Source organism: Nomascus leucogenys, chromosome 23 (assembly GCF_006542625.1).
Source record: "Nomascus leucogenys isolate Asia chromosome 23, Asia_NLE_v1, whole genome shotgun sequence".
Lineage (NCBI taxonomy): Eukaryota > Metazoa > Chordata > Mammalia > Primates > Hylobatidae > Nomascus > Nomascus leucogenys.
Window position 1 is genome coordinate 1,393,309 of NC_044403.1, and position 23,325 is coordinate 1,416,633.

Sequence of the window (23,325 nt, forward strand, 5' to 3'; positions counted from 1 at the left end):
CTCACGCCTGTAATCCTAGCACTTTAGGAGGCCAAGGTGGGCAGATCATGAGGTCAGGAGTTCGAGACCAGCCTGGCTAACATGGTGAAACCCCGTCTCTACTAAAAATACAAAAATTAGCTGGGCGTGGTGGCGCGTGCCTGTAGTCCCAGCTACTCGGGAGGCTAAGGCAGGAGAATCACTTGATCCGGGAGGTGGAGGTTGCAGTGAGCCAAGATCGCACCATTGCACTTCCGCCTGGGTGACGGGGCGAGACTCTGTCTCAAAAAAGTAAAAGTGGCCGGGCGCGGTGGCTCACGCTTGTAATCCCAGCACTTTGGGAGGCCAAGGCGGGCGGATCATGAGGTCAGGAGATCGAGACCACGGTGAAACCCTGTCTCTACTAAAAAATACAAAAAATTAGCCGAGCGTGGTGGCGGGCGCCTGTAGTCCCAGCTACTCGGAGAGGCTGAGGCAGGAGAATGGCGTGAACCCGGGAGGCGGAGCTTGCAGTGAGCCAAGATTGCGCCACTGCACTCCAGCCTGGGCGACAGAGGGAGACTCCGTCTCAAAAAAAAAAAAAAAAAAAAAAAAAGTAAAAGTGAGATTTCTTACAGAACCTATATTTTATTCTCTATGATAAGTAGTGAAAATATTTATTTGTAAGACTAAAAGTAGACTCAATTAGTCTGAAAACCACAGTAGTACTAGTTTTTTTATACCTATATTTGCCTTCATTTTCTTTTCTTTTTTTGTATTTCATGCATCTCAGCCTGTCATATGCTTCTCTTCAGTGCGTGCCTGTAGTGCACATAAGTCTTCTAAGGATCAACTTTGTAAATGAGCCAACTGGACTCCTGTCCAGGAGTTTGTACCCTTCTTGGCATCTCTCCTGCCCATTTGTTTAATCTTTCCAGCTCATTTGATCCTCTGGTATTAGAGCTGACAGCTGCAGTTGCATATGGAGTTCATAAAGTAGCTGAATAATAAAATGTCATGACCCAGTTCTTGTATAGTTTCACTGATGACTAAATCGGCAACTCTTTTAATATTGAAGTGGGATTGATCAAGCTGTGTACTTTTCTTTGGAAGTTCACGTATATTCAATGAGTACCTTTACCTCTTATGTCTTTCCGTAGCAGAAATGCTACAGACTTATTTGGCAGGTCAGGTGGAACATTATCTTGATTTTACAATTATCTTGATTTTACAAGAGTAAAGTTTATGTATAAAAGGGGTTGATGATTGATTCTGAGTGATACTGTATCTGCGAACTCCTTGTATAATAGGTGCTTATTGAGCACCTATTAGACACGGTGGTTTGTGTTATATACACATTATTCCTGATCCTGAGAAGAATCTTGTAAGATAGGTGATATGACCCTATTTTTCGTGTGGAGAAAGTAAGCTCAATGAGGTTATTTTATTTAGATATATAAAAAAATCAAGACTTTGGCCTATTAAAAACATTTTTTTGTCTTGTTGAGTTGTCTGAGTTCTTCATATATTCTGTATTGTCAGAATTATGAGCTGAACATGTTTTTCTCCTCTAAGGCTTTGTTTTTTATACTTGGTATCCTTTGAACAGTGATGTCCAGTTTCAGTCTTTTCCTTTACAGTTAGGTCTCTGTATCCTGTTTAAAAAACTTTGCCTACCTGAAGGTCATAAAGATGTTTTCCTATAGTATTTCCAGAAGCTTTACTATTTTACCTTTCACATTTAGGTCTATGATTCATCTGGAATTGATCTGCATGAATGATGAGAAGTAGGAGTCACGATTCTTTTTTTGTCCCATTTGGAGTGACTATCCTTTGCCCACTATATTTTAGTGGCAACTTTGTAATCTCTACAGTTTTGACTAAAAATTCTGGCATTTGACATTTCCAGAATCTAAACTATCTCAGATGCTTTTTGTAGTTTTTCTTAAATTGTCTCAAGCATGGACTGTGTTTTCTATTTTATCTCAGCTAGCATAGTGAGATAAAATAGAAAGTATATATTGTAGGAAAAGAGATTTTTATCAGTCTTTTTTTTTTTTTTTGAGACAAAGTCTTGCTCTGTTACCCAGGCTGGAGTGCAGTGCTTGGATCTCGGCTCACTGCAACCTCCACCTCCCAGGTTCAAACGATTATCCTGCCTCAGCCTCCCGAGTAGCTGGGACTGCAGGTGCCTGCCACCATGCCCGGCTAATTTTTGTATTTTTAGCAAAGACAGAGTTTCCCCATATTGGCCAGGCCGGTCTCGAACTCCTGACCTTGTGATCCACCCACCTCGGCCTCCCAAAGTGCTGGGATTACAGGCATGAGCCACCGTGCCTGGCCTTATCAGTCTTTTTTAATGGGATGGCAGCAGCTGGGATGTATATATTCCTGCAGGGAAAGAAAGGGAAATGGCTTCACATTGCTGGATGGGAGCAGTATGTGTGTTGTTTCTGGGTATAATCTTCCTAGCTGCACTTTTCCCATAAATTTCTTTCTACTAAAAATCATGAAAGTTTGGATTATAGTTCCTCTCACAGGATTGAAAGCAAGTATCAGAGGAGTCATTCATTCAAAACAGAGTTCTTCAACTGCAGTATCCGATGTGTTCTGTATGTGCTAGGCTGTCTTTTCAGTCAGTCTACATACAGTTCACCAGAGTGGAGACCTTTTGCCCCGCCTCATTTGTTTTGTTTTACTTACTCTTTTCAATGACCAATTTAATTTTTAAGTAAGCACTGAGGTAAAGACTTCCATGAAAGATTTTGGTTTGGGCCAGTACGAAGAGTAATGGATGTTGGAATACCTTCTGCCAGTTAAAAAAAAAACAAAACAAAACTATAAAATTGGAAAGGTATATAAGCATTATAGGAATATATTAGAAACAAATTATGAAGATGTAAGCTTCCACCTTAAGGAAACAATTTAAGTAGAGAGAGGAAAGTTAAATCGCCCTACATGTACTAAAGAAAATGAATTTGCAGTTTAAGATCTTCTAGTAAATAATGCTGTGGTGCTCCCAGCCCAGGAACCACACTTTGAGAATCATTGTCTGAGGCTTCTGAGGTCTACAAGCCTCCTTTAATTATCTGTGTGTGGTATAACATTCTTGGTAAATGTTTGTTGAATAGAATTGATCGTATGGCGTGGTACCAGGTACAGAAAGTCCCTTCCCTTGAAACACCTAATACTTTTTTTTTAACCTTTTTTCCTTGGTAAGGAACTTTTGTCCTTCTCTCTAATGCATACATTTCAGAAAATGTATGTTCCTGCTGATATGGGAAAGGTTTCATTTCTTATGTTTGTGAAACTATATCTGAATAAGAATGCCTCAGGGTTTCCTTGGTACATATACGTCATATACATCATTATAGCCCAGCGTGAACATCGTGGGCTATGATGTTCCTAGGTATGCTACTTTAGCTGAAAATCTTAAATCCTGTTTCATAAGTTAAACCAAAAGTAACACTGATCCTCTTTCTAGCAATGGCAATTTGTTATTTTGCTCTGGGGGCAGTGGAAGGGTAGACTGGATTACGTCTCTGCGTGCCTTTGCCTTTTCCTTGGCATTATAGTTCCTTCAAATACTGTGTTGTCCATTTTTAAAAGAAAAGAACCAAATTATAGCATCCCAATTGCTTGTTAACCTTCTTGAATTTTATCCAGCATGAATCAGTATTCAGCTGATGGTTGAAAATTTTCTAAAGTGAATAGCATTTTGGAGACTATTAAAAGCCTTTTTAGAAAGTCAGATAGTGACTCTGGGCAATGAATTAGCTTAACCTGCAGGAGGAAACTGTACATCAGCTGAGAGGCCTTCTTTGAATCAGGTGGCAAGCATTCTTGGGCAGAGTGTTTATTTAAAGAAACTTGAATGTATTGACATTTATTGGGCTGTTACAGAAATTAGGTTCATAAATAGTGCCAACCTCTATGAAATAAAAATTAATTAAGTGGCTTAATTACACATCAAAGTCCCCTTTTAACCCCAGCTACTTGACATGATTGAGAAAATATGAAGCAGACTCTTCTGTCGAAATCATTTCATAAAATTTGTTACAGAGCACAATATTCAGAAAAACCCTAATTCTGATATGTGTCACACAATAACTTTCAGAAATGCACCAAAATGCTGATTGTGATTATGTCTACATAGTGGTTTTATAATGGATTTTAATATCTTCTTTATATCAAAACAATTGATGTTAGTTGCAACTCATATTTTAAGTATACTTACAAATATGTTCAACAGAGTGTGTATTTGAAATTGCTATAGTTTATTATAAAAGTGTTAAAGCAGGATGTACAATATGCTGCTTTATGAACATAATATATTTGTGATATATTCATGTGTAGAGGTATATGAATGTATACCAAAATGATAGGAAAAGATATCATCAGGAGTCATCTCTAGATGATGGGAAATAAGCTACGTTGGTTATATTTCTGGTTATTTCTCTTTTTTTGGTATAAAACCTTAATTCCTAGTTCATAAAGTTTTTTAAAAAGCAATCGCAGCAAGCATGGGAATCAGTATTTCTTCTAGCTTTAGCAAAGGTGAAAAGCTGGTGCTGCCCCCACCTGGGACAGCCTTGCTTTCCAGGAACAGACAATGAAGGTGGAACAGACTCTAAGAGAATGTAGTTGGATGCTTATGGACTGGGCAGCTATTATGGACACCCAGGCCTGCTGATTCTATTTCAGTTTTCAAGATGAAAACTCTGGTCTGAGCTCATTGCATAGGGTTGGGATTTAGATGACTGCCAGATTTAGGTCACGAGACGTCTGGGTCACAGCCAGGAAGGTAGAAATCTAGCGTCAAAGTCACTGGGCGGTCACTGTCCAGCTACCTGGCAATATAGCAGAGAAATAGGGAGATACGGAAAAAAGGGTTTTTGTTTTGTTTTCTTTTCCTTAGTTTTTTAAATGTTTCACCTGATTTCCAGTTTTGCTAAGAATGCACCTCTCTTTCAAGTTTCTTCAGAAAGCATGGAGAAAGTCAGTGACGTCTGCAGGGTCCTCATTGTTTCCCAGGCTGTCAACGCCGCTTTCCTTTGAGCCCTACTCTGTTGTCCTGGAGAAGGTGCGGCAATCTGATGAGCCAGGGTCGTTAGTCCTGGGACACAGGCTTACTGCCTGGCAGCTCATCAGGACTAGAAAGCATTCTTGCTGCTTGACCTGCTTCAGCCACTTGCCACCCACCTCCACTCCATTAGCTCAGATGTGTCAGTGACCCAGGTGCATGGTTACTTCCTGAATAACCAACAGTGGTGTAGCCCAGGCTTAGCGTTATCTTCATGCCTAGCCGTTTTTTATTTGTTCTTTCAGCAAAGATTTAATGAGCACCTACTGCATGCCAGACACTGGAGATTTCTTGGTAAACAAGAGAAAGCCGGCCAGGCGCGGTGGCTCACGCTTGTAATCCCAGCACTTTGGGAGGGCGAGGTGGGCGGATCACGAGGTCAGGAGATTGAGACCACGGTGAAACCCCGTCTCTACTAAAAATACAAAAAAAAAAAAATTAGCCGGGCGTGGTGGCGGGCGCCTGTAGTCCCAGCTACTCGGGAGGCTGAGGCAGGAGAATGGCGTGAACCTGGGAGGCGGAGCTTGCAGTGAGCCGAGATTGCGCCATTGCACTCCAGCCTGGGTGACAGAGCGAGACTCCGTCTCAAAAAAAAAAAAAAAAAAAAAAAAAAAAGACAAAGCCCCCTGTCCTTATGGATTTTCCCTTTTAGGGTAGGAGCCAGAAATTAAACTGAGTGAAAAAGAAACGTTCAATATAATGTTGGGCAGTGACACCTTAAACAACAAACAAGACATTGGAATAGATAGAAAGTGACAGAGGTGGGAGTAGTACTCCTATTTTCGATAGGGTGGTGGGGAAGGAAACACTCACCTGAGGAAGTGGCGTTCAGCAGATTTGAATGAAGTGCACTGTAGAAACAAGAGGAAGATCTGGATGAAAATGGCTCAGGTAGAGGGAACTGCAAATGTAAAGGGTCTGAGGCAGGAATGAGCTTTGGTAGTCAAACTTCGTCAGGGAAGTGTTTTCTAAGAGTTGATCTAGCTATGTTGCCCAGGCTGGAGTGCTGTGGTGCGATCAATGCAGCTTCAAATTCCTGTGCTCAAGCAATCCTCCTGCCTCAACCTTGCGAGTAGCTAGGACTACAAGTGTGTGCCACCACACCCGGCTAACTTTTATTTTATTTTATTTTATTTTAATTTAATTTTTGTAGAGATGAGATCTCCCTATGTTGTCCAGGCTAGTCTTGAACTCCTGGGCTCGCATTCCTCCCTCCTTGGCCTCCCAGAGGTGCTGGGATTTCACAAAGAAATGTTAAAATACCTACATAGCTGTTCAGTGGACCAATTTATGAGGGATGGTGAGGTCTTTTACCCACCTCCAGCCATATAATCAGTAAAATATTATTTAGTTTGCCTTCTTATTTACAGAGATTAAGAGCTTCTAGCCATTCAGTGGGATTCCATGTCTGAACTGATAACTTTATATTTTAACAGCGAATTGCTGTGCAGTAATATCTAAACACATTTACTGGTGATACCTGTTTTTATGAACATCTGTTCAGTGAACACTTATTGATCTTACCTGATTGATTGGATGTGATGGAGGAGACAGCAGGACACAGAGTTGCTTAAGTGTTCAGAGTCCTAGAGAATCAGGAGAGTTGGTTGTGAGAAGGCCAGGGAGGAAAGGTCAAGAAAGAGGGCGTGGTTGGCACCCAGGAGGGCCCAGGATGCAAGAACTGAACCTGACCTATGGGTTTGGAGCTGAGATGTCACTGCTGGCCTTACTGGGAGCAGTGCCAGTTGAGTGCTTGGTCTGACAGATGTGGCTGAGGAGTGACTAAGAGGTGAGAAGTGACTAGACCTCCCACCGTTTTGAGAAACATGAAAGAGCAAGAAAGGAATGAGCATAGACAGCTTGACAGTAATATGAATGGAGCCAAGAGGTTTTTTTGTAAGAGGCTTCTGTGTTCTTGTTTTTTCATGACAGGAAGTCAATTGTTTGTCATTCTGTCTTCACAGAATAAACAGTTGCCCCCACACCCTATTTTTAAACATGTTTAATACTTCTTACAGCTGCATAGTTTTCCAGATATTCAAAGAGGTTTCACCTACATGATCTCATTGATCTTCCTGAGAGGATGGTACCAAATATTATGCCTGTTTATTTCTTAGATGAAGGCCTCAAAGCTCAGAGATTGTAGCTTAGACATCACCCTGCTAGCAAGTTGTTTTGTCACATACTCTCCCTAGCCCAGAGTTCGTGAACCTATATTCACAGCATTAACTAATCATGATTTGCCCCATATTTAACTGGTTATGCTTTGGTTATCTTAGAAAAGAACCCAGGGCATTTATGAGATAAAACTTGCAGGGCAGATTGCTTTTCAGGTCTGGGCACGGTGGCTCATGCCTGTAATCCCAGCACTTTGGGAGACTGAGGTGGGCAGATCACGAGGTCAGGAGATCGAGACCATCCTGGCTAACACGACGAAACCCGTCTCTACTAAAAAATACAGAAAATTAGCCAGGCGTGGTGGCGGGCACCTGTAGTCCCAGCTACTTGGGAGGCTGAGGCTCCTGCCTCTGCTCACACCTAGAGCTCACACCTCTTCTATAGCTTTAGCAAAGGTGAAAAGCTGGTGCTGCCCCCACCTGGGACAGCCTTGCTTTCCAGGAACAGACAATGAAGGTGGAATAGACTCTAAGAGAATGTAGTTGGATGCTTATGGACTGGGCAGCTATTATGGACACCCAGGCCTGCTGACTCTATTTCAGTTTTCAGGGTGAAAACTCTGGTCTGAGCTCATTGCATAGGGTTGGGATTTAGATGACTGCCAGATTTAGGTCACGAGACGTCTGGGTCACAGCCAGGAAGGTAGAAATCTAGCATCCAGCTAGAATAGTGTGAGCCTGGGAGGCAGAGCTTGCAGTGAGCCGAGATCGCACCACTGCACTCCAGCCTGGGCCACAGAGCGAGACTCTGTCTCAAAAAAAAAAAAAAAAAAAAAGAAGCTTTTCAGAATCCCCTCCACTACCTCCTTCCATATCCTCCTGCACACACACATTGATCTCACCCGCCTTGCATATCACTGCTGCATATCTATTTGTGTGCGTGCATGGGCACACACATGCTCCGCCTACTGTGCATACACACCCTTGCTGCACACAAAACCTCAAATTCAGTTACCTTCAAATGTCATAATTAGATACACCTCAGTCCTAGACTCAAGGGACCCTTACCCACAAACCCTGGCCACCCACTCTTTTTAATACTTTTAATCTTTCTGGGGTTTGGGCTTGGGGTAGAAATGTAAAGTTAGGATTGATTTTAAAAGATCAGATGAGAGGTCATAAATAAATCCCTGGTATCAACAATAAACATTCAACTGATCGTTACATTTTTGCTGAATTTGCTTTCTCTCTTCAAAAATGCAACCCTGTAGAACTTGAGTGAAACAGTTTTTGTTTAAGTTTGACCTAAAGCTATAGTTGTTTGCATGCTTTGGTCCTTTAGGATATTTTTTGAGCAGCAAGGATTAACCATTCAGCGTCGGGTTTTATCAGCACAAAACTTTAATTGTCATAGTTTTTATTCTGGCCTGATCTCAGCCCGAAAATATGAAGAGAAGGTTCATAATGTTGATAATTTATTAGCTTTTGCAGAATGTCTGTGTGATGTATCTTTGCTGTTTACCTGGTGCTATACATCTATTTTATCTTGTTAGCTTCTCTCCCCAACCCCCTATAACAAGAGTTAAATGTCTTTGTTTCTTATACATATCAAAAACTCGTCAAGAAAAAGGGGTAGCATATGCTTTTATTGTCTATGGAGCTTAGAATGGAACTTTGCATATTATAGAAGCCTCATTTATAGAACATTCTTTATTATTAGCCCTTTTCCTATTTTACACTCCACACGTATTTTAGATTTGTTAATGTAATTAATACATAAACATAAATATATATGTTATACATATGTCCTACATATGTCCTTGTAGAGTCTTCACTTTCATATATTTCAGAAATTTTCTTAAGGAAAGAAGAATTAAAATATCTAGATTCCAATTATCTATGAATCACTTTTTGAAAAAAAATATGGATAAGAATGAAGACTGTGGAAGGCAGGGCCTAGGTGCTTGTGTAATTTCCTCCCACCTTTGTTTTAGAATCGATATTAAGGATTTGGAAGGATAGGGAATATTACTGGAATGAAGACAGTAACAAACAATCTATGATGTGAAGAACTAAATCTCATTCTTATTTGACTAAGACACAATTATCATTCAGATTTTAATTGAAAATATCCCTGGGGCATTGGTCGATCTGGGTGAGTTTTTTGATGGTTGGACTTGAATAGAAAAGAGCTAAAAATATAAGACCCCCTCACATAGACTTTCCTAGTCAGTGTTGCTCGTTTTTTTGGCAGTGTATACTTGGGCAAGTCCTGGAACAACAAGTACTTCTCTGAAATGCTAACTACATGAGAGGAATGGTGGAAACTAAAAAAGTTTCCATCAAATTAGGCTTTAGATTCTTAACCTTAACCCCTTGCAAACTGGGCAGAAAAGTTCAATTTATTAATATTTCAATGCGTTTTATCTTCCTTATAAAGTACTCTGTACCCTGCAAATACATTTTTGCTCTAAATCACTTTTATGAAACGAATTATAAAAACCCATTAAATTAAAACAAAAAGTTTCATAGAATATTAACCAAAAATGCAAAATTATTGGTAATATATAGAAAATATCTAAGGAGATACCACCTCTTTATAGATACTGTATTTTGTGGTTTCAATGTCTGTGACTGGTTAGCTCTGCTGTTTAGGCTTTTTGGGTTCACTGATATGTTTGATCCCCAGTTAGGATAGGTAATTTGAGTCTGTTTCATAGTCACAGGCAACACTAACAGTATCTGGTCAATTTATAATACAAACCATTTGTCAAGAAGGAGTTTCAGAAAGCATGGAAAGAGAACATGGAAATACAAGTAAAACCAGTAGCAGAGCTTGTGGCATTTTTACTAAAAGTACATCCTAAACTGTGTGTCGTTGTGCAGGTACAATTGCCATTTCAACTGGTACTTGAGCAATACCTCCTGCTCGAGCCTTTCAGTCATACCCCACGTAAGGGTAGTACGCAGATGTATGTTATTTTAAATTTTAGTATGCTGTTTCCTTCTGGAAAATAAATGTTTCTTGTCTTTGCTACTTCAGCCTTTTTTCTTCTTCTCGACTCAGTGAGACTCTCCTCTAACGTTTATTCTTATAATTTTAGAGCTGAAGAGAACTTTGGAGATGCTCTAAACCAGCATCCTCCTTTTGTGACTGAAGAGCACAGGACCAGACAGAGTAAATGGCTTGCCCGTGTCATAGGGCTGGCTAAACAGAAACTAGAGTCTAGGTTTCTGAATTTATAATTAGGGAGTTGTAGTTGGACTTTGTAGAGGCTAAGGGCATAAACACACAACTCCCAAAATATGTGCCTAGGCACTTTGGGTATCACTGCCAACTCAGGGGTGCTGTCTGCAGAGTATTTAAAAATTTCAAGGGAAAAGTGGCAACATCTATCAAATACTATGCAAACTCCTACCTCTAGACAGTTCCCTTTTAAAAAATGTTTGATTGCAGTATATTTCTATCGATAGTGGCATATTTTTGCAAAGTCGAGGGTTTGGTGTGTACTGTGATAACAAGCTGGTGAAAATCAAAGTGGGAGAGGAAATGAGGTTTGTGATATTTAGTAGGATCCTATGGTATGAGAGGTTGGCAGGGTATACCCACATCCCATTAGTAAGTAGTGGGAGTGATTTAAGAATAGAATAAAAATACTATTTTTTCTTGAAATTATTATTTGTTATATTCTCAAATGGTGCTAAATTGCTGGGTCAAAGGTAGTTATTGGTTGTTTGTTTGTTTGTTTGTTTGTTTGTTTTGAGACGGAGTCTCTGTTGCCCAGGCTGGAGTGTAGTGATGCGATCTCGGCTGACTGCAACCACTGCCTCCTGGGTTCAAGCGATTCTCCCACTTCAGCCTTCCAAATAGCTGGGACCGCAGGCGCACACCACCATGCCCAGCTAATTTTTGTATTTTTAGTAGAGACAGGGTTTCACCATGTTGGTCAGGCTGGTCTCGAACTCCTGACCTCGCGATCCGCCTGCCTTGGCCTCCCAAAGTGCTGGGATTACAGGCATGAGCCACCGCACCCAACAGTTATTAGTTTTTTTGTACCAAACCACTTAATCAATGGAACTCTAAGGAATTGCTCCTGCCCCGGGGCACTGTGCAGAAGTTACTGAGATGCTCTGATTTGAAAAGTTTGGGAACCTCTGACTTCCTGGGTAAAGCCTCTTACAAAAGGAAAGAGAAAGGAGGAGTAAGGGCAAATGGAATTAGGCATATTCAGCCGCGAAGGGAAATGGAACAACGCTCCCAAGATTATTCCATCTCTGCCTAGCTGGCACAATGGCTGCAACAGCAGATATTCAAGGCAAAGTTGCTGCCTGCCCAGTATTTGAGGAAGATAAATTATCAGGCTTCTGCTTCCAAAGCGTTTTTATCTTAAGAACCTTTATGGGGATTGTTAACTGTTCGTCACATGCCCTACCACTTAGGTTTCAGGCCCTATAATTAGATTCCGGGCAGTGTGGTTTGAGGGGATACTATAGTGAAGACAATATCAGAACACTTGGATATTGGAGCTCCAGAGGACATTTCTATTCCTTACTCACCTTTCATAGATCTGCCTTTAGTTTTCTTGTCTGAGTCATTTTTTCCCGTGGAGTCAATTCTCTAAAAACTGTGAGCCAATTCTTTTTAGTTTTTTTATTGTCTCACTTGTTTGTAGATCTTCCCAAGAACATGGTGGAGTGAACATTAAAAAATATGTATAGGAGGAGTAAATATATTTTTAGAAGATTATAAAGTTATAATTTGGAAACTGGAGAAGGAAAATAAGTCCAATATTTCTTCCTCACAGGTACTCTGAAAATTTTGAAGCCGAGGTAAGCCTGGCCTTTTGTTCCTAAGAATCTCTTCTCTGCCGGACAAGGTGGCTCATGCCTGTAATCCCAACACTTTGGGAGGCCGAGGCAGGTGGATCGCTTGAGCTCAGGAGTTTGAGACCATCCCTGCCAGCATGGCGAAACTCCGTCTGTACTAAAAAACAAAAAAAAATTAGCCGGGTGTGGTGGCACATGCCTGTAGTCCCAACTACTTGAGGGGCTGAGGCAGGAGGATCGCTTGAGCCTGAAAGGTTGAGGCTGCAGTGAGCCAAGATCGTGCCATTGTACTTCAGCATGGGTGATGAAGTGAGACCCTGTCTCCAAAAAAAAACACAAAAAAATCTTTTATATCATTGCAAATGCATAGTGTTTATTCGTAGTGGGTATTCAGTTTTGTATTCTGTTTTTCCTCCCACTTCTGGGAGGTGGTGTAGCGTAGTGACCTAGATCCAAGCTTTGGTCTCAGACAAATGAGATTCTCATTGCAACGGTGAGACCAAGGGCAAAGAGCTTAAGTTCTGAATCTCAGTTCTACACCTAAAAAATGAAGATAATAATACCTACTTCATAGGCCCTGTGAGGTTTATATAAAATATTTGTAAAGTGTTTATTATAGTATCTAGCACATACTAGGGACCAGTAAACAGTACTTGTTAATAGAAACATTTCCCCTTTGCCACATAGTCTTTCTGACCTTATTTTATTTTATTTTTGTTTTATTTTATTTTATTCTGAGACGAAGTCTTGCTCTGTTACCCAGGCTGGAGTGCAGTGGCGCAGTCTCGGCTCATTGCAACCTCCGCCTCCCGGGTTCAAGAGATTCTCCTGCCTCAGCCTCCCTAGTAGCTGGGACTACAGGCGCCCGCCAACATGCCCGGCTAATTTTTGTATTTTTAGTAGAGACGGGATTTCACCGTGTTAGCCAGGATGGTCTCGAGATCCTGACCCTGTGATCTACCTGCCTCAGCCTCCCAAAGTGCTGGCATTACAGTAGGTGTGAGCCACTGTGCCCGGCCATGACCATATTTTAGTAAGTGCATGATAGTGTGTCAGTTGTGTATACATTAATATTGCATCACCATTCTTCTAATTCTGGATTCTTAGGTACCTCTAAATTTGCACTTAGAATTTTAAAACAGTCTTTAGTCATTCATCAGATTTACTAAATTCACACTATGTTCAAGGACCTTGGCTTGCTGTTGACACAGGGTTCACAGTGGCACTGTCCCTGGCCTTGAGGTGCTCACAGTCTGAAGAAGAGATGTGTACAAATAACTGTGCCCTGTGGTAAACACTATCAGTGTCCAACTTACTGAGAAAGTGTAGAGGAGAGAACAAAAATGTCAGACTCTGCCTAGAGAGCTCAGGGAAGTCAGCCCAGGCTGAAATACAATGATGCAGTCATGGCTTGCTACAGCCTTGGCCTCCTGGGCTCAAGCGATCCTCCCACTTCAGCCTTCTGTGTAGCTGGGACTACAGGTGCGCACCATCACACCTGGCTAATTTTTAAAAAAATTTTCTGTGGAGATAGGGTCTCACTGTGTTGCTCAGGCTGGTGTCAATAATGGACATTTTGAGTGCCTATAGTTTATATTTTCTAGATTTACAGTTTACCTCTAATAGTTGGTTTTTATGTGGTATATTTGGTTTTCAGCCAATTTTATCTTCCAAGGACTTAATCTCTGATTCCTTCATGTGGACCAGGGTGTGGGCAACTGTTCCTGCAGAATCAGTAACCTTCATATGCCGAAACAGATTAAACTCAGTAGATAGTATAAAACTAAGATATTTTAATCCTATAACTGGGTAAGACTCTAGATGAAAATTTTAAATCCAGCACCGCCTCTCCCCACAAAGTTCAATTAACACAGTAAAAATGAACGTATGTTTGCCCAGAAATTATTAATTTATAACACAATTGATTTTTGAAAACTTTATTTTCAAACTAACATTTTTTCCAAATTTGAGTATTATATTTGTCTTAAAAAAATCCTTATAAAAGCAGTTTCAGTTCTGACGTGGATTGCAAATCATAAAACCACTTGCTGATGAAGCTTAGATTTCTAAAATGCTTTATCTTTAGTTTTCAAGTTAACTTTGAGGTTTTATCTTCTGTTTCTCAAGTCAAGCCTCTTGTGACCTTTCTCCCTGAATGAGCAGAGTTAGCGATCTGAAATGTCAGGAGTTTGTACCACCAAGGGTAGATTTGCTGGAAAGCTTTTAGTTGGACTGCACTGGCTTGTTTAAATAGCCACACACCTGCTAGGCAAGCCCTGCGCATGTGAGTGGCTATATATGTTCCTTCCTTTAGGATTTGCAAGGCTGGAGCACAAAGACAGCGATTGTTAGCCAGTAAGCAGTAGTCACACACTTCTACCAATCGCCTTAGGAGGGCTGGTTACCATGGAATCCACCATCTGTTCACTCCCCACCGGAATGTGATTATCCTTGCTGGGCTGGGAACTGGGGAAAGCAGGGGAGCCTGTGCTGGGTGAGATGATCTGCAATGGACCGGGTTAATGGGAGGCTTGCTTTGGCTCGCTGGAAGAACAAATGAAGGGAGTTTTACTTCAACCATTTGTGACTTCTGGCCAAGAGGAATAAATTCAGCTTTTATAAGGTAAGTAACCCTAGTAATATGTATCCAGTTTGTCGTACGTTTGTGTGGGGGCATTATCTCCATGTGGTCCAAGGAAAGTGAGCTCTAAGCTCTTTTTAAAGAAACCTCCAGCGTCATACACTTCTCTTGTATTGATTTTATGCAGTTCAATAATGCCTATGCAGTTACATGTTGATTTTGGAAAATGAAAAAAATGTAATCTTTTAAACTGTTTTCTGCTTGTGAAATTGTTTTATGACTCCTGAAAGTGGCAAAAGGACAGTCATTTTTAATGGTTTTTCAGAATGAATTACACTGGTATTCTTTCTGAAATACGCCCATGGCCCCAACGTGTTCAATGCCTGTTCTTATTTTTTGAAAAAATAACTCGGGTCAGGGACGTTTGTAGGTTATGATTTAATTAATGATTATTCTGGCCCACATGACTGACCCACCATTCCTAGCTGATGTTTTGAAATGTGATGTTTGTGCAGTTTTATTTTGCAATGCTTTGGCCCAAGTTTCAAGGGCCTGAGCATGTGGAAACAATGTGGCACTGCTTTAAGGCATGCATGCAGGCTCCGTGTAAAGGAAGGGCACGGCGAGGAAGACCAGCTTCTGTTTCAAGGGCTTCCTTTGTTTTTCTATTTCAACAGCCCCTTAAAATGTGTGTTGCATATTGTGAGCAGTAGAAGGAGATTTGGGTCCTAACAAACGGATGACTGACATTTTTCTGTGCGGCTAAGAGGTTGGTAGCTCAAACAAGGGACTTCTATGTCCTTTGTAAGGCAGCATTGTATCCCCTTCCCCAAAACTGTGCCCTAAAATATAAATGTGAAAAAACAAAAAGAGTGCTGTCTATACTGTGGATACTTCTTTTGTGTAAGTTTTTTTTTTTTTTTTTTTTTAATCATTGAAACCACAGGGCCAGTGCTCTGTGAGTCTAACTGGGTCTGCCATTTTTACTTGGTAGGGGAAAGGTTGCAAGAAAAGGCTTGGCTCATGCAGATTCAGTCTTTCTAATTGTGCTGTGCTGCTGTCATCTTGGACATTTGTGTCAGTGGCTGCCCAGAGAGTTAGAAAAGGTTATTGCTCATAGTCCCTAATTGTTTCATTTTCTTTTTAAAATGATAATATAAAATTAGATAACCTCATATTAGTCAAGGACTCATGTTCTTACTTCAAGAACAGGTTTTTAGGGCAGACAGTTGTGAGTTCTTGGTGTTAATTGTAGTTGACTTTAAAATCTTACCCTCTTTTGTGCTTACTGGTGTTTATACATCATTATTATTACTTTTTAAAAGTTTTTTTCTTAAGGTACAAAATTAGTTTAGCTACATACTAGCTCTAAGAAGCATCTTTTAATAATAGTAGATATATGTCTGCCTGAAAATTTCCTTAGCATAATCTAAAAATGTTCAAGCCAATGTAATAGTATTGGGATAGTTTTTTTTTACCCATAAATGTCAGTCTTTCATAAGCAATATAAGGTTTGGGAGGAAATTAGGTAATTTGAAAGCCTCATGTATGATTATGTGTTCATGTTGCTTTAATTACCATTATCTTAGAATCCAGAAAAAGGCTGTGAGTGAATGGGTCTGAAGTGTGTGGCATCCGTGTACTTGGGATGTGGTTACTTAGAGCAATTGAGGTGGGCTAGATAAATCTGTACGCTTCTCAAGTTCCTAGTGTTGGTGAATTTACTTACTCTTTTCTTTTTGTTATTGAGGTAAAGTTTTAAGATTGTGTTTTTAATTGGATGTTAATGTTAGAAAATATCCCAGCATTTTGAGTATTGGCAGGCATGTATATATTTTCAAGTGTAAGCATGTTGCATTGACCAAATTTCCAGAGTAATAAGTAATAAAACCACAGGTTTTCCAAAATGTTTTTAAAAAGCTTTGTCCAATCCACCACTAACAAGAAACTTAGTGGTTCTTGAGGGTAACCCTTTACAGAAATAGGTGAAGAGTGGGCAGCAGGGACAGTCCCTGGAGCATCTGTGATCCCAACCAGGGTACCTACGGGACAGGAGTGCACGGTCATGACTGCCCTGCACATGAAGGACCTGGTGAGATGTCCACTTCCCTGCACAGCACTGTCAGCAGTGAGACCTGCCACCATGCACACAGCTTCTTATAGTAAGGAATTTAAGATTTAGAATGTACTGAATTCGCGGGTCCACTATGAAGCACTGCTTTCTGATTCTCACCATCCTTACTTGTGGGGGTGAAGAGAGGTGCTAGATTTCCAAGGTGTCTGTGCTTTCTTCCAACTTCTCCAACTGTCTGAGGGCTTGGTGCTTTTCAATTCTTTAATACAACTTAAGACCTTACTGACAAGCTTATATTTATGCTTGTAAATATGTAAAACTAACCTTATTTGGTTATTTCATGTAAAAGGATTATGTAGATGACAATATGAAACTTGGAACAAAGTGCTTAGAGTGATTCAAATCCATGAACATTGAGTAGGCAGCAAATCAACCAGCATTAGTTCAGCACACACAGTCAAGTCTTTCTGCTCCTTCTTTTGACACATTATGCGGGAATGTTGCCTGACATAAGAAATTCAAACATGTAGACTCCAGACCTAATTAATGGCAATTAAATTTCTTAGTTTTTCATACTATGTTTTGTGGACACATTCATTCTGCCTAAATCGAGTCCTCCAGTTTCTTTGCTTTTGAGGTACAGATTTATAATCCATTTTTTGAAGTTAAGTATTTTTGGCCATTGTGGTCCATTTGGCCCTTGAGCTGTCTGAGATGATGGAATACTAGGGATCTGAAGTGGAGGAGCACCTGCAGATGCTGTCATTGCTAATGCTGCCATGTTCACATGTCCTTGGGGTTGAATCTGTTCGCATTTTTCATAATTTTAAGAAATAGATGTACTGAAAATTGCCCTCTTGCTTTCTCCCACAATGCCATATTACCATCGGTGCAGGAAATGCTTGGAATGAGTTAATTGTTTGCATCAGCACAATTTTGCATTGCTGTGTTAGATATACATTTACAGGATGGGGAGCCTGGAAAGCATGCGTGTGAACCATGTGAACTTACACAAAAGCTATAGCTCAAAGCTGGTTTCATTTGGCAGGATTTTTCTCTGTATGTGTGCCAATTGATTTGAGTATCGGCAGCTGTTTGTTCTGAGTTGTCGTCGTCTTCTGTTTTTATAACTGCTCTTGAGTTTCTGTAAAATAAAAAGGCAAACTTTCCATAAATTGGCAATGAGTGGGTCTATGCAGGTTGATGTAGATTGTTGGAACCGTTTCTGTATGGACTTAACCTTTTCTTGCTCAGTTGCTGGCACTTTAACCCCAGAAATATAGCTTGATGGAGTTACATGAGGGCGCCTAGCTTACCTTATTATTCTTAGAAAAGTTCCGTGTTTTACAAATAACTACCACTCTGTACGGCTAATTGTTCTTTTGTAACAAACCTGTTGAATTTACTGACTTCCTGTGTAAGTAATAGTTCCTTCCTTCCTTGTCTGCCTAAATCCTGTGTTCTTTTTTTTTATTTTTACCAATTTACTCGTCCTGAACTCAGATTAATGAAATTGTGAGACGTAGTGTGTTCCCATAAGGCAAACAGACTGAATCTCTTGGATATTTTTAGATCCCTGTTATACATCCGTGGATGTTTATTTTCACATAATTTAAGGTCCCAGTCTAAACAGGATTGTCTGCTTTTTAATGCCCTTATTTTAGAGAAGAACCTGCGGCCCATAAAGATTAAGCAGCTTTTCCAAGGTCAGGAAATCTGTGAGTTACAGAAACAGCTAACGTTGGGCATTGCATGTTGAATGCAAACACGTAGGGCAAGATCAGCTTAACATCCTACACCGTTGTCCTTAAGAGGAGCACAACATTGGGGTGTTACCCTGAAATCCCACAGATGAAATTTTCAGTATGCCTAGGTGGAATACACCTTTGAAAGATGATTTTCTCCGTAATCAAAGTCATAAGAAACAGTTGGTCATTATAAATACCAAGCTTTTAAAAAACATAACTGCCAAGCCAGTTGGATACATATGTTTCTCAGCTTACAGGCATTCTCCCTTCTAGCCCTATCTATATGTGAAGTAAAATGATCAGAGTGCTGCCTAGTCACTGTGGATCCCAGGGCAGGTGGGGGAGGGAGGAGCCTGAGGAACGACTATGGTCCACTCTAGGACATATCTGTCACCTGGGCAGCATCTGGCATTCCTGTTGTGGGTTAGTACAACTTTCCTGGGGGCCTTTCCACAGGTATACGACCCGCACTTGCATACTTAATCGCCCTTTCTTCTGCTCCCTGCACCAACCCACTGGCACCTCCTTGCCCAGGACCACCCTACCCCCTAAGGAGACACTCACTGTCTTCAGTGTTAACGTTGCATTCATTCATCAAATACTTCTTGCACATTTACTCTGTGCCATTCCTATTGCGATGTGGAGGATATGGCATTGAGCACAATGGGCAAGATGTTAGTGAAATTTACCTAGTAGTGGGAAGAGTCATAATACAAAAGTAAAGAGATAAGTAAACAACATAATTTCAAATAGTGGCAAGTGTGTGATGACAAAATGGGCTATGTTAAAGAGGGAGTTGAGGGTGACAAACTTTAGACTGGTTAACCAGCAGATGTTTATCTAGGGCAGTCCCATATAAGCTGAGACACAAATGATAAGGAGCCAGCCACGTGTAATCTGGTGCAGTGAAAGTGTGTTGCTGTTATCCTCAATTTATGGAGGTAGAAATAGAGGAAAGCCAGTCATCGGGATCGTATAAAAATCATGTTAAGTGAGTGCTGCAAAGCCACACTGCATGTTATCTTCTCTTTCAGGACTTAATCCCGAATGTGTGTTCTTTTTCAAAGTCACAGTTTATTGGGAGAGCATGGGAAAGCATTTACCAGTGGTTAAGAGCAGCAGTTTTAAAGTTGAGCAGACCTGGGGCTAGCCTAGTCTCTCATACTAGCTACCTGGATGTCTCTAGGCCAGTCACTTAACTTCCTTAAACCTCATCTTCCCCATTTGTTAGAACTTGTGGGGTTATCCTGGGTATTAAGGAGATTATGTTCAAAAATTCAAGTTGTGCTGACAATGATGGGGATTAATGTGATGTTCTCTTAGGGGCATCAGTAATAATCCCTGAATGTTGAAATATTTGCTACTCTTAGTAGTGAAAGCTTGGTAGGACTATTAGCCCTCAAGATTCTCAACAAATCCTTTCTTGGTGTTCACTCTGCCCTTGCTAGATTCTGGGTGAAGAGCAGTACCAGGACATGCTCTGCACTCACACAGTGCTCAGCTAAGAGTATCATTTGCATTCAGTGTGATTGACATAGCAGAGGAGGGATGAAGGGTACAGAGGGGAGGGGTTCCTCAGCTGTGCACGTGAGGTGCAGCTGGGAATTCTGATCTGAGGATGCTAAAGCAAGGAGATATGATGGGCCAGGAAGTGCAGTCTTTGGGCTAAGGCAGGGCAGGATATGCAAGTGGAGATATTGCCTTGCACAGAAGTTTTTACTGTATCCTGTAAAGAATAAGGAATGTTTGAACAGTTTTAAAACATTTGGGAAGAGATCTTCAGTTTTATAGTCTGAAAAGATAACTGGCAGTTTAAATGATGGAAACATGGGAGGGAACAATCTCCAAGGCAGCTGGAATTCTCTTCTTTATCTTTTTCATCCATAGCAGGTAGACTTTTTCTTTTATTATCACCACTACAATATAGTTGTCATATCTTATTCTTGATATTTAGATTCTAAAGTCAGCACAGAATGCAAAACTTGGATGAAGTCAAAAAAGCTCTTGAAAAGTCCCTTAGGAAGGCATAGCTTTGTAGATCAACTCTCTTCTTGTGACGTCCAACACTGTATGTGTGTTTTTTTAGCGTTAGAAGAGATTGCTGCTTCTTGAATTGAGCATGAGATATAATAATTACTTTGATTGCATTTAGAGGTCAGGCTATATGAAATAGAGTCCTAGAATTCAGCTCAGTGTGCTGAGACCTCACACTTGGAGAGTCACCAAGTGACTCATGTGAACCAAGAAGAATTGCAGGAGCAGCAGGTTCATGATTTCTGTCTTACTCCCACTACAGAGCACATGAGCATTGGGTCAGATTGCCTGAACAACTTAAACTATTGCACCTGTGTTTGGGTGCATGTGCACACACTATCACACACAGCTGTTTTCTGTATCTGTAAAGTGTATATAGTTCACTTTGAAGCAAGTTAAGATGCAACTACTCTAATTGCAATATATACCAACTTTTGGTGTTTTCTATATGTCAGAGGCTGCAAAATATATTCATCATCCATCTAATCTTTAACTAATATTTGAGATTTATCCGCATTGAAAAAATACAAATGTTAGGAGGTGTAGTACATAGGATTTCCAAGTTCACCAACATTAAATGATGAACTAGGAAAAATACCTCGATCTGTTCTGGCTTCAATTCTATGTTCTTAACTTTTATCCTCTATTTTTTTTTTTTTTTTGAGTTAGCCATTCCATTAATCTAGGCAAAATAATAATATAGGAAACATAACTACCACAGTAGCAGCGAGGGTACAGAAATAAGACTCTAAAGAGATGAAAAGAGAATTAATGAGAAATGTCTTTAAGAAGTCCTCAGGTGGTTAGTCATTGTCAAAGAACATAAATGGTTCAAAAAGGAAAAAGACACCATTGACTAATACATGAAAAAAATTCTGTACAATTAGCAATCAAAGAAATACACAAAATATTCATGCTTATTTCGACAGAAATTTTCCAAATGCTTATATTTTGGATTGGCACCCTTGTATACTTCAGATGACACTGTAAACTGATGGAGTTTTTTGGAAAACAATTTGGTAAATACGTTTTATCTTAATCAGAGAACACATTGTTGCAAGAAATAGAATCCCCCTGTAATTTAAGAGAAAAGAGGATGTATGGAAACAACACAAGGTGTCTCATGGAACCCGCGGGCAATTAATTCATCCAGGCCTCTCAAGAAGCTGGACCCTGGACAGCTACATCTCCATCCCTCTAGGTGTGTGACCTCTCAGCCCCACTACGACTCTGCCTGTGTGCCTCACGCTGTTTGCACTGGCCTCTTAGGATCCCTCTGTGAATGGCAGAAAACGTGGCCACCTCTAATCTCAGATTACACCCTTTCCAGTGCCCAGTAGAAACACACAGTTCTAACTACAGATGCCCTGGAGAGACTCCAGTGGGCTAAGCTTTGGTCATTGATTACCTTTGCTAGTCAGCTGTGGCCATGGAACACAGGAGTCACTTGACCTGTAATAAGCAAATAGAGTACAACTACTACATTATCAGTAGCTTTAAACATGTTTTTCACTCCCATAATTCCAATTTTAGAAATCTACCACTAGTAAGTTGCTGAGTGATTCAGTGAATGATTTATCACGTCACATCAGGTGTTTTAGTGGGAATGGGAAGAAGTGGGAAGCTAGTAACATGTTCAACAATACGAAAATAGCTAAATAAATTACTACATATTCATGGGATTTTAAGTTATACAACTATTAAAACATCTTCAGAAAATGTGGGAAAATGCTCACGACGAAATGTTAAATGTATATAATGTTGTATATGCTGTATTATGCTTTTTATATAACAATAAAAATACTAGAGGGAATTACTAGAAATTCTAGTAATAACACTAGTTATTTCTAGACTTTAGGATCACTTTTGTTTTGTTCTTTACAAGTTTTTTGAAGATTTTAAATAATGAACAGTGACCTTATATGAATTTTACTATAATAAAAAAGTGAACTAATATGAAATGCTCAAAAAAGACATTATAATCTAGTAGGGACGATAAACCTGTTGTAAGTAATAGTAACCAACGCAGGCTAGTATGTTATTTGTGTTATAGATTATATAGTCAGAACTTAAGGATGAATTTCCTAGTAATTAGACTGTTTACACATGGAATGTCCTGTTCAATAACTATTTTCCTATCACTGGTGGTATTTAAATATAAGTTAGACAGATACTTGTAAGAGATATTGTAGACAAGATTCATCTGTCAGGTATGTGGAACTAAATGACTTCAAAAGTATTCAACCCCGATGTTCTGTTGGGAATATAGAATTCACTTTGGAAAGATTCTTTTTAAAGTGCTTAAGTGTTGGGGGAAGATACTGGAATAGTACAAGCTGAGTACCTTTTATGAAAGAGACGTGAAATTATATAGAAGTCATCACAGTCTGTGGGATTGATTCAGCAGGAGGATTGAGCCAGATCTTGAAGAGGGTGATAGGCAGGGACTAGATTATAAGAGGGAAGTTATTTTAAGGCTTAGGTGATGATTGGTGCTAAGGCAGAGTTAGGATTCAGCCAGTTATGGATGAGGGATAGTAACCAAATTGCTTGCCAAATGGCAGAGGCGTTTATTTTCCTTATTCACTCTCTAGTGAGATGAGCATGAAGTGGTGCAAAACTTAGATTGAACAAGAGAGCAAAGGGAAGCAACCATGGTAAACCTGCTTGCTTGTGGGCTTAATTATATTCTGGGAAGAAACACTTCAGGGCGATCGGTGTGATATATATATAGAGAGAGAGAGAGACAGAGTCTTGCTCTGTTGCCCAGGCTGGAGTGCAGCGGCGTGATCTTGGCTCACTACAAGCTCTGCCTCCTAGGTCCAAGCAATTCTCCTGCCTCAGCCTCCAGAGTAGCTTGGGACTACAGGTGCCCACCACCACGCCCAGCTAATTTTTTGTAT

General features: G+C 40.2%; 1 protein-coding gene across 2 annotated transcripts in view; it reads left to right on the plus strand.

Moving 5' to 3' along the window:
* The first annotated feature begins 14,312 nt into the window (after positions 1-14,312).
* The window catches only part of FGD4 (FYVE, RhoGEF and PH domain containing 4), a 140,078-nt gene continuing 131,065 nt past the window's right edge, over positions 14,313-23,325 (plus strand). For both annotated transcript variants that reach the window (XM_003277804.3, XM_030804587.1), the window contains exon 1: positions 14,313-14,608. The gene's annotated coding sequence lies outside the window, so the exon portion shown is untranslated. The remainder of the gene's footprint in view (positions 14,609-23,325) is intronic.